Here is a 12,395-nt window from a genome sequence, read left to right on the forward strand (position 1 = left end):
CACAGGTTTTCTTTGGTTTTCTCTGGTTTTCTCTGGTTTTCTCTGGTTTTCTCCGGTTTTCTCGGGTCAATGTGGAATTGAATGTAATTTCTTTCATTAGATAGGGGATGTTTTTGATTTTAAGTTAATTTTTAGAAACACTTTATGTAAGTGGACGTCATTCATGATTTAAAATACAAACAGTCCTACAAAGAAAATGATGTCAGGGGCTTCAAACCAAATAGACAAATATTAGCTAACAGAGGATTTATGTCACAGATTTTTGACATTTGACCTCTCTGGGCCTTGGGACAGTAAGGCGTCCTTCATGGTTTATTGCACCTGTCAATGAAATGTGAAAGTGTGTGCACGCCACTCTCGTCATGCTCTGCATGGTCGTGACGTGAGTGACCTCTGTATCCAGAGCAGGACTGCACTAATCCTCTAAACAAGAGGACCATTCTTCAATACACAGCCCCCACGACAAGTTAGAGATTAGTCGGCGGCTGTAGATTAACTGGACACGACATGCAGATTTACATATGAAATAAAAAACGAAGTCTGTGTGACATTTAAGTAGAGAAATAAATCAGAATGAATTATTGGTATTTACTTAAAATTGGATTTAAAATATATATTCATGGTTTAGATTAGGCTTTATAATTGAATTAGCTTTGGCTGTTCTTTAATGTTATTGAAATCCCTTCTATCACTGAGACTTAGACTATTTCATTTATCTATTTAACTTGTGCAAATAATAATAATATATGATACAAATATTATGTTTAAAAACAGCATTATTTTGACATTTCTTTGAAATGTATTGTCTAACCACAGTGTTAGACAATACACAATAACATACTGGTTATCATATAATCAATATTCTTACAGTAGGTTTCAAAAACCAAGTAGTCCACTCTCGTGGTCTTGTTTTATCGTAGCATATGATTTTAGTTTCTAACAGAATAATAAGGAATGTTATCACCATATGACACACTTGACCAGACTTGGGGTCAGAGTGGAATGTGTTTCTTTTAGTTCATCTAAAAAGGAAGGTGGACACCTTTTAAACATATGGGATACTTTAGCAGATCCACTTTCTATTTCATGATACATTCACGTGATTCATGAGTGACATCATAATGTAAATCCTCAAAAGCACAAACAGGCCCATTCACACCTTAATTCTACCATGAAGTTCTTTGAAATCCTTAAAGATTAGTTAGTGGTGAACAACAGATGTTAGGAGCCCAGATGACCAATTATTATAAACGTTACAATGTAGTTGTATATAGATTTTGTAGTTATTGGTCCCTATGAATCCTTAAAACTTCATTTTGCTGATCTTTTTTTTTCTTAATTGAGATTTTTTTGTCAGTCCAAAGTTGCTGTTTATATTTACATAAAGTGATCCTCCACAGAATGATTAACCTACAATAATAATGGGCAAATACCCACCAATTCTTGGATGATTAATAAAGGATGAAAACTGTCTAGACTCTTTGTCTTTTTTGTACTATTCATTGTCCAAAAAGCAGCGGGATCCATCTAATGCATGTTGCCCACCATTACTAAGTAAGATAATACTCCTAGTGACAGTAGTTGTAGTTAAAAGTAGTTCAAATTAACCCATATCGCAATTAATTGCATGATTGTCCATGATTAATCGCAAATTAATCACACATTTTTTGTCGGTTCAAAATGGACCTTAAAGGGAGATTTGTCAAGTATTTAATACTCTTATCAACATGGGAGTGGGCAAATTTGCTTGCTTTATACAATTGTATGTATATATTTATTATTGGAAATCAATTAACAACACAAAATAATGACAAATATTGTCCAGAAGCCCTCACAGGTACTGCATTTAGCATAACAAATATGCTCAAATCATAACATGGCAAACTGAAGCCCAATAGGCAACAACAGCTGTCAGTGTCAGTGTGTTGACTTGACTATGACTTGCCCCAAACTGCATGTGATTATCATAAAGTGGGCATGTCTGTAAAGGGGAGACTCGTGGGTACCCATAGAACCCATTTTCATTCACATATCTTGAGGTCAGAGGTCAAGGGACCCCTTTGAAAATGGCCATGACAGTTTTTCCTTGCCAAAATTTAGCGCATCATTTTTATTTATTTTTTTAATGCATGGCTTTTACACATAACAGTGTTTCTACACTGTGCTATTGTATTGCTACTTCTACTTAAGTAAAGAGTTTTTCCACCACTGGATATGAGTCAGTGCAGTTACAGGAAAGTAGACGTTCAACCAGCACGATGACGATGACACCCAGAGGTTACAACATACAGTAGAAGCACCCAGTTGGTTTTCTAAGCAGATTAATTGACGACAGCCTTCCAGTGAAGCGGGTTGTTGCATAATTATGCAGCAATGACACATGTGCAGTAGATAAATCCAGCCCCGGTTGTCATCAGCATCCTTCTCTATTATTCCAGCTAATTCAGTCATCTGCAGGAAAACACTAAACAGATATAGAGCATGTGTTCCCCTCCTTCCCTACGATTCCTTCTACCTTCATCTATACTTTTCTAAATCATTCAATAAGTACATAAACATTATGTTTATGTGTCTCCTATCTGTGTGACACTGTCTAGGTCACATGTAGGAGAGGAGGTCATGTTGCTTAGGCTCCATCTGTTTGGGGCCAACTGGAAGCTGCTTGACATCTTCCTGGATCCATCTTTTCATATACGTATGTTCACATTATATATATCAATTTTATCATATGGATTGTCTATGTTGTAATTTCATTATGTTGTTACTCTACACACATGACATCTATTGGCATATGGCATCTATTCCTCATCAACTGTGAGGGTCACAAAGGACAGAGGGTGTCAAATGCTTTGCCGATTGTAAAGCCCCCTGAGGCAAATTTATGATATTTGGTTATATAAAAAAATTTACTTGACTTTCTCCATATGCCCTTCTGATGAGAGACATATGATTAATACAATATAAGATTATATGACAGCAGATATGGTTTTATGCACTACTGTCGGGATATAGTGACCGTTTTATAAAAATAACTTTTTTTAATCATATTTGCTCCAATTCTACGTACTGCAGCTTTAATATAGGGAGGCCCGCCGGCAAGTATTAATATTTCCTATCATGGGTCATAGTGTAACAAAGACAACCAAATGTATTTTTAAAAGAAGACACGGGGACAAGTATTGATACTAAACATTTCCATTTATTTTTGAATTGTTTGTTAAGGAAAACAAATTGTTTTTCACTCGTTTAAGCTGCGCTCCTCTGTTTCGACCAAGAACTGCCGAAACCGAGCTGAAGTGTTCCATTCATGGTTCCATTGGCTTATGTAGTTCGCAGGGGAAGATACCAAGTACAGTAGAGTTGGAGGGGTGATTTTGTCTGTCATAAGCAATGCTATTTTAATTATTTTCTGCATAAGGACCTGCCTAAAACTGTGTTGTAGAATGCTTTCAGAATGCCTCAGTTCTTCTAGGCGGAGGGGGCTAGTTAGTTCTGGGGGTTTACTGTATGTTTAAGAAGCCTAACAGCAGAGGGGATGAAGCTAGCCCTGCCCTGTTGGTTTTAGAAGTCAGGGGCAGCATATCTCAGGGGCAGCTGAACAGCAAAATGCTCTGCGGTGCCTACGGGGGGTTTCTGTAGGGATCTGTTGGCCTCTTTGATGTTACCATAACGCAAGCCCATATCTCTCTCCGCTTACGTTACATGAAACTTACTGCTCTGTTTGTTGACAACACAGAGTCCAGTTTGCAGCTGTTAAAATTCCCCAGGATGATCTTGGTTCTTGGTCTGTGAAGCCTTGGTTGTATTAGCTGATGGTAGAATATAAACAGCTGTCGCAATCACCTACCCAAATTGCCTGGGTAGGTAGAACAGACAACAGATCCAGCTTTTCCGTGCAAATTCTGTCTTTAACATGCACAGAAGAGCACCAGAAATACATTTAACTGAAGAATGAATTGAAATCCTCAGATAGCCGTAAAACAAAAGATACACAAATCCCTGTATTCTTTCAGGAGTCGGATGCTTGTGTTTAGTTCATCGATCCTGTTAGATGATGGCATGCATGCATCCATCCTGAGCAGATTATTTTCATTATAATCACTATAAAGCTTCCATCAGGCCCTTCATGGCATGAACATCAAAGTCCCCAGACACTGACGGACATATGGGTCTGTCATCTGGTGGGAAGAGTTACTTTGACCCCACTTCCTAAACTGCTGCAGGGCAAACATGATTATCTGCCAGCACACATGGATTTTTAGAGATTCAAGGAACATTATGCAATACATACTACACTACACAATACACACGTTTCCCCTCTTCATAGGCCACCAGCCTCTAAAGGATATGTCGTCATAGATGATGTCCACAGATTAATTATTTAAACCACACTGGCCAGAGATTTACATCATATAACTGCTGGATTATGATATTGTTTGTATCCAAATGTCTGGCCGCAGACCACAGTTAGCTTTTTTTTTTCTTCTTCTCCCTCTCTTACAATCAACCCTATTCAGGTATTTAGAGTCCACAGAGGATTACAGTATGTCTGGTCAACCAATGAAATTTTCATATGGGCTTTTTGAGAGGATTACACAGCAACATGGCCACGAGTGCAGGAGAAAGATCAATTCAAAGTGAGTGAAGACTGTTCCAGAAAGAAAGACCTTTTTTTTGTTTTTTTGAATCAGCATTCTCCTGAGCAATGAGGGGGAAAAAAATAAAAATAATATGGGGGCTGATAAAGATGGTTAGGCAGATCATGTTATTTTTGCATAAAAGCTCCTTGCACTCAACCACAACCCTCACCAACCTTACAGTAAGTAAAACAAGTGAATTATCAATCGTAGATTAGGAGAACCAGCTCACTAACTCTGGGAGTAACCTAAATAACATGCAGTTAAAAAATGTAAAAGTCATAGTATAGTATGTTGAAAAAAAAGGGATAGTAAAGTATTCTGAAAAAACGTCATAGTATAGAAGTTCAAAGAAATAAAGGAAGTCGTAGTATAATATGTTGAAAAAAAGTTAAAAAAAAAGTTAAAAAAAGTTATAGTATTTTGAAAAAAAAGTCATGGTATAGTATGTCATGTTAAAAAATGTAATTGGATTAGATTTTTGGATTAAATTTTATTGTCATTGCACACAGTACTGTATAACCTAACTGTTGAACAAATGAAAATAAGAATCGGAGGATAGTAACAGCACATCTAATTTACACACTGCGGGAATAAAGCTAATATTTAACTCAAGAAAACAAACAAACAATAACTGAGCTTGAATAATTGTCTTTTTTTTTATTTTATTTTTTAAGAAATCTGGTTGGTTACTGTAACAAAACATAATGCTAAACACAAACAATCCCGGATAATAAGTGCTTGCAATGCTACAGATCAAGATGGAATTTTGACTAAACAAACACACATGGTTTGAGATTTGAAAAGGTGTAAATGCAGACAAATGTTTGCATGAGTTTTGACCCAAAGATTGAATTCATTATTTTGTTGGAAGCTACCAAGAAATCATTTTTCTCTTTGAAACAAAACTAAGAGTCTATACAAGCCATACAAGTGTCTCATGCTGAGGCTGTACTTAAGCTAACATCAGCATGCTAACAACAATAATGGTAGCCTGCTGATGCTTAGTGTAATGTTTACAATCTTAGTTTAGCATGCTCAATGCTAACATTGACTGAGGCGGATGGGAATGTCAAATGTCAAAAATAACTCAATTTCTCTCTCTTATGTTACAGAATTATATCTATTATGAAATTACAACTTGCTACATTTTAAGAGATACTCAAAACTCAAGTAACTCAAGAAAAAAAATGTTGCAGCTTGTTGAGCAGCCACAGGACAATCAATGGTATTTGCTGACCACAGATGCTCCTCTAATCAATTCAATGAATTTGAGAAATCACACCATTTTACACATTGTGATTTACATAAAACACATGGACATGCAGCAATATTGTATACATATCCAACCTTAAGACAACAATCCAAAAACACACCTAAGATATTACATATTAGAATAAAACCTATTTGTTTTGAAGAAACAGTATTTTTGACAGGATTAGTGTTTCCGTGTAATCTGGATTAAAGTGGAGCTGTGCGTCACTGACCTTTTCGAAATAGCTGTTTTAATTTATTAAACCGCTCACTTTGACCAGTAAAGGGTGGACAATATTGTCACAATGTTGTGACCACTTCACACTATTCATACCCTAATTTATACACACATGTACAATGTGATTAAATCTAAGTCACTTTAATTCGTTGTCCTCATTACACAGGACACATTGTGATTACAATGTTTTGTGTTGTACAAGGTTTTGATCTATCTTCCATTCCTGATGCAAAAGGTCTGTTTAAAAAGTGGTGAACCAGGTTCTGTTATTGGAGCAGGAGAGACTTTATATGTTTTGTAATTGATGAAGATAATGAGTAAATGTTTTCTGTCCAGACTGCTGAATGAACAAAGGGACTTGAGGGGCCTGGAGGGGACAAGAACTGGAGCACATGGAACAAAAATTTGGTAAATATCAAATCAACTTCTAGTAGTTGTTGTATTAGTAATAGTTAATAGTAGTAGTAGTTGTTGTTGTTGTAGTAGTCTCAAAAAGTCATAAAAATGTCATAATATAGTACGTCAAAAAAAGTCATAAAAATGTCATAGTATAGTATGTCAAACATCATAAAAAGTCTTAGTATATAATGTCAAAAAAAGTCATAGTATAGTATGACGAAAAAAAGTCATTGTATAGTATGTCAAAAAAAAGTCATAAAAAGCCGTAGTACAGTATGTCGAAAAGTCATAGTATGTTGAAAATAAAAAAAGAAGTCATAGTATAGTATGTTGAAAAAAATAAAAAATCATGAAAAAAGTCATAGTATAATATGTAAAAAAAATAAGTCATAGTATAGTATGTCGAAAAAATCATAGTATAGTATGTCGAAAAAATAAGTCATAGTATAGTATGTTTAAAAAAATAAGTCATAGTATAGTAGTAAAAAAAAACAAGTCATACTATAGTATGTCGAAAAATAAAAAAATCATAGTATAGTTTGTAAAAAATAAATAAAAAAGTCATAGTGTACTATGTTAAAAAAAAGTGATAGTATACTATGTCGATAAAATAAAAGTCATTGTATAGTATGTCGAAAACAAATCATTGTACAGTATGTCAAAAAAAATTAAAAAATCATAGTATATTTTGTCGAAAGAATAAAAAAAAAGTCATAGTATAGTATGTCGGAAAAATGAAAAAGTCATAGTATAGTATGTCGAAAAAAAGTCATTGTATAATAGGTCGAAAAAATAAAAAAAATGTCAAAGTATAGTATGTCGGAAAAAAAATAAATAAATAAATAAGTCATAGTATAGTACGTCGAAAAAATTAAAAAATGTCATAGTATAGTATGTCGAACAAAGTCATCACTTGTACAAGCCACTGAAGAACAAATCTATTCTTAAGTGAGTGGTTCCTGCATGAGGCCCAATATATTTTTTTTACTGGTGTTCCCTTACTCTTTGTTTGTCCAGCATCCTCAGCTCGTCTTAGATCTCATCTCAGTGGTAGCTTAGCTGCTTCTGATGAGCCTCCCTGTGATTCTCCAGCTGCTCCTCCAGCGTTTTCTGGAATAACACATTACAGACACACAATCACTCAAAAATAAAAAAAAAACATATCATATCAGGTCGTTGCAGTCTCCAGCTATGTACAGATGTTGTTGTTTTTCGGGTAGACCTCTCTTCACCTTGATGTCCTCATCTCCAACCAGTCTGCTGCTCCTCCCCCAACACATTGTGTCTTTTGTCTGGGAACCAATAAAGAAGACATATGAGCACCTTAAATGGGCGCAATTTAAAGTCAGCTTCAGGTATTCTGCAGTTCTGGCCATCAGAGAAAATTATATTCTCGGGAAGTGTAAATCACACTGAATGATGTCTGAATGTCAATGTCTACAAATCATATCCTATACATTCATGAATTTTGAAGAAGTTCATAACGAACCTAAAGAGGCCACTGAATTTTAAATATTTTTTACGCTTTCAATATTCAACAACATTAAACAACACAGCTAGTAATGAGAAAAAACGATCCTACCTCAGAGCTTCAGCACAGAGAAGATGTACTCTCAGTTGGTTTGTATAACGTTCCTCTTCTTCCCAGATGTCATCCATTGAGGCCACATATCTAAACGTGTGTGACAAACAAAAGCACCTGTCTTCACATGCAACACAACTGACAGATAAATTAAAAACCAGACAACAATAACACACTTTATGCAATTTATAGTTATATAATTAGCATTAACACTGGAAAGTGGAGAATTGCATAATGTTAATTAATAAAATGACAAAGATATATTAGGATTTGGAAAAACCTGAAAACTCTTCCATAGTTCCCACGGACCTTGTAAACACCAGTCCACCTGCAGCCGTCGATACGATGAAATACAAAATAAATAAAGTCATCAGAATTTTTTTGTTGCATAAATTTCAAGTTGAACCATGTTGCACACATTCAAACCAACATTGGTGTATTAAATAAAAAGTGTATATTTGCACTGATAAATTATCTTTCATTTCATTTAATTACCACTTTTTTTGTCATTAATTCATTAAAAATTTGAACACAATTAAGCTTGCATGGTTTGTTTTTTTTAGGAAACACTAAATAACCTAAATGCATAACATTAAACAAGTGAGAATTTAAAAAAAAAAAATAACAGATGCCTCAAGACGAAAGACACACACACACCACATTTCCACCTATGTTCCTGCCAAATACAGTGGTGGACTAATTCAATCAATCAGCCATTAATCTATGAATAATGTCAAGAAATATGTTGTCCTACCAGTGGTAGAAGATCGTGGATGTGACTTTGTTTTGATAGTTTTTGTTTGTATGTTTTCCAGTCTTTGGCATTGGAACACATTCAGAACTCTCCAATATATGTATGTTTATGTCTACCAACATGGCATGTTGTCACGTCCAGAATTATTCCAGTATTCACAACTCTATAATGAAATGGGTTACAGACCTAATGGGGATTAAGTCACCACTGTAGAAACGATCAATATATATCCACACATCTTTAAATCACTGAGTAAACTGATATGCCATTACTATCATATTTGTGCTCAACAAGAGCAACGTTACAGTATTTAAGCAGTTGGTAATGTGAAGCAATTACAGAAATAGGAGCATCATGTTCTATAAATTACAACTACTCCACAAATAATAAAGCTGCTGCTGAACATGTTACACATGCAGATATGAATAATCTTAAAAAAACATATTCAAGCAAGACAATTAACAGAATCATATGTGAAATCTGTACAGTGCATTACTGCACACTAAGGGAAACAAGGGACAACCACAAGCAACACACATTAGCCATTTCTTTGTAAGCAGCTTTGTTATTTAAATAACTCTAAAAAACCTGAACTCTGCTCTTCTTCACAATGTAAACTTTAACTCTGCTCTGCTAATATTTGTTTACTTTTATTGATGTAGGACTTTTATCTGTAGTTAAGTGTTACGTCACTGCGGTATTGCTGCGCCTGCATTTATTTAAGGAATGGATATCAGTAATTCTCCCACCACTATAGTTTACAGCTGGAATGCAAAACATGTGAACTCTGATAGTCTGATAACTAAGGAATTTTCCTTTAAACACCTGTACAGAGTGCTAAAAGTATTGCCCCATCCTGCTTTCTCTCACACTGCAGCAGGCAACTTGCTGCTAGTTTATGAATGTTTGGCCAATCTATACTTTTCCATCCATTTAAAGATTTGAGTCTGCTAAAAAAGAACTTCATGTTGTAATAATCCCGGTGCACCAGGGTTAGGTTTGTGTGCATTTGGCTGTAGTGTGGTTTAGGTTTTGTATGGCTGTTAGAAATGAATTCTTCGGCAGCTGCACAAGATTACATGGTGATCTTGAATCTCCTGAGCTACTTTCAAACCAGAGCAGAGCACAATCACTGGGAAAACAGCAAAAAAAAATGTTGATCCCCTAACACAGCCAATCCAGTTATGAGGACAGTGCTGACTCCGTCCCTACGACAACAGTCAAGAGGACGCTGAACTATAAACAGATTGTTTTCCCCGAAAAAAGAGGGGACTTGCAAAACAACTAAACAAAGTTAACTTTGGTTGTTTATCTGTTCCTGTGTCGCTGTGTGTGTGTGTGTGTGTGTGTGTGTGTGTGTGTGTGTATGAGAGAGAGAGAGAGAGAGAAGTCGAGCAGAGCAGTCTCTTGGGGTGAACCAGATGCCAACGGCCTTCATGACTCTGCTTAAGCTTTCCAGTTACAGTATGTTCACTGAGGGAAATAAATGTGATTATCAAAGCTGTTCTCTCACTAATGTGACGTAACATTTCCTCTAAAAATAAATCCGAAACATTTTTGAGCCCCGTTTTGCTAACATTCCTAACATTTATTGCCTGGATATAATCTGTCTGTCTACGTCAAACAAAAGCTCCAGGAGGGAAACGAATGGCTGGATTTCTCTGATTCGTTTCAAAGATGCTGAAAATGAACATACCACTATGCAGTTATCTGACAGTCTGACAGATGGATAGATGGATAGATGGATAGATATCATACACCGTTGCACATTGCCCTCATAGGAAGGCTTGATTCAGCACCCAACACTATCAAGAATAACAACAATTTCCCAGTTTTTCTGATTTCACTGGCTACAACTTATATCTTCCATTTTCCAAAGAAAGACAACAAGAGTGTGATCTGTCTACATATGTGGAAAGGCAGATATAGAACAAACTAAAAGAGCTCAAAAGGTTTGTATTTCAGAGCATAAAACAGCCATTAGAACAGGAAATCTGGACTATAAAATGGCCAGGCCTTACACATAGGCCAAACATGACTCACCATCCTCCATAAGTTTCACTAGCCATGAAAAAGAAAGTCTCGTAAAAAGAGGCGGTATCCCAAAATATCTCACCAAAACTGATGTTTTGGATAGACAAGTGTAACACTGTGAACCTGACAGCTTCACTTTGAAGCCATTCATATAACTTTGTTTGAATATTGATGAATGACACTGTGGTCTTAATGAACACACTGTTATTATGCTGCTTTTATCCCACAGGGGATATGACAGCATCACCACAACTTTGTAAGTGGGGGTGTAAATTGGGACTTTAATTTGTTTTGGTCTCGGTCTGCTTTTATAGTGTTTTATAGTGTTTGGATGGGGTTTTTTTGTTTTGGAATGTAGTTTAATGTTGTTTTTTATCTATGGTTTTATTTTGTAGGTATTTATTTCCTGCGTTTTGATGATCAGGGTTAGTTGTTTAGGATGGAAGCAATTAATGCCATTTCCATGTTTTTATGGATGGATACAATAGATCTTTGAACCTTAGTGGTTGTGTTCTTGTATTTCTGTTACAGTTACAGTTACTAGGACTGGGTCTCTGTCCTCTATTCCTTTACTTGTCCCTTGTGACTCTCTGAGAGTTTGTACATGTATTTCTGTGTCTGTTGTACACCTTTGTTGGATAATCTCATTCTATTGATTGGCTTGCACAGTAGTTTCCAATCTAGTTGTCCCTAAGAATCTGAAGGGTCCCCTGGTGATTAAAGGGAGAAGAAAGAGAAAAATATATATTCATGTTACACAAAATTGTATTCCCCCCCCCCCCCTCATAAAATAATTTCATTCTTTAAAGCTCAAAACCTTTAAAATTAAACAATCTGAGAATAGAAAATCACTTTTCAGTTGAACTGCTCTCAATTCTTGTCATGAGGGGTCACAAGTAGATGCTACTTCATTTGAAGAGTCCACAAGCACAAAAAGGTTGGGAACTGCTGGTCTTACATGTACAGTAAATGACTTGCTGTTAAACGCTACTCATGCTGAGAGGAAGGCCTCTCGTCGAAACACGTCAGCAACTATATTTCAATAAAACATGAAGCTACACAGAGGTTGGCCACCTCTTTCTACTTTGATCGTCTATGTGTTCCTGGTTTAAATTTCTTGTATATTGATCTTGCAGTTAAAATGAGTCTTTATTAAGCCTCTAAGTACTCAGCCTGTGACTACATCATCAGGTGTATGATATGGGCTGATAAACGAAGCCTCTCCACAAGATACAGAGCATTGACAGTATAATGTGGGCATAGCTATACTGTGACGAGCATAAAAAAGGAAAAGTAGTCATCTAACTGTTATTTTGTGAAAAATGTATAGGGATATGAGGACATCTACTGGCTGAATGTGGACACATGACACCTAAAGAGAAAACCAACAGGGAAATCAAGTTTGACTTAATTAAAGCAACACGACTGGAACCTAAGATGTCAACACTCAAATCTCTGGTTATTGAAATTAATGAAAACATAATTTCATTCACAAGT

This window comes from Sebastes umbrosus, chromosome 10 (assembly GCF_015220745.1).
Source record: "Sebastes umbrosus isolate fSebUmb1 chromosome 10, fSebUmb1.pri, whole genome shotgun sequence".
NCBI classification, from domain to species: Eukaryota; Metazoa; Chordata; class Actinopteri; order Perciformes; family Sebastidae; genus Sebastes; species Sebastes umbrosus.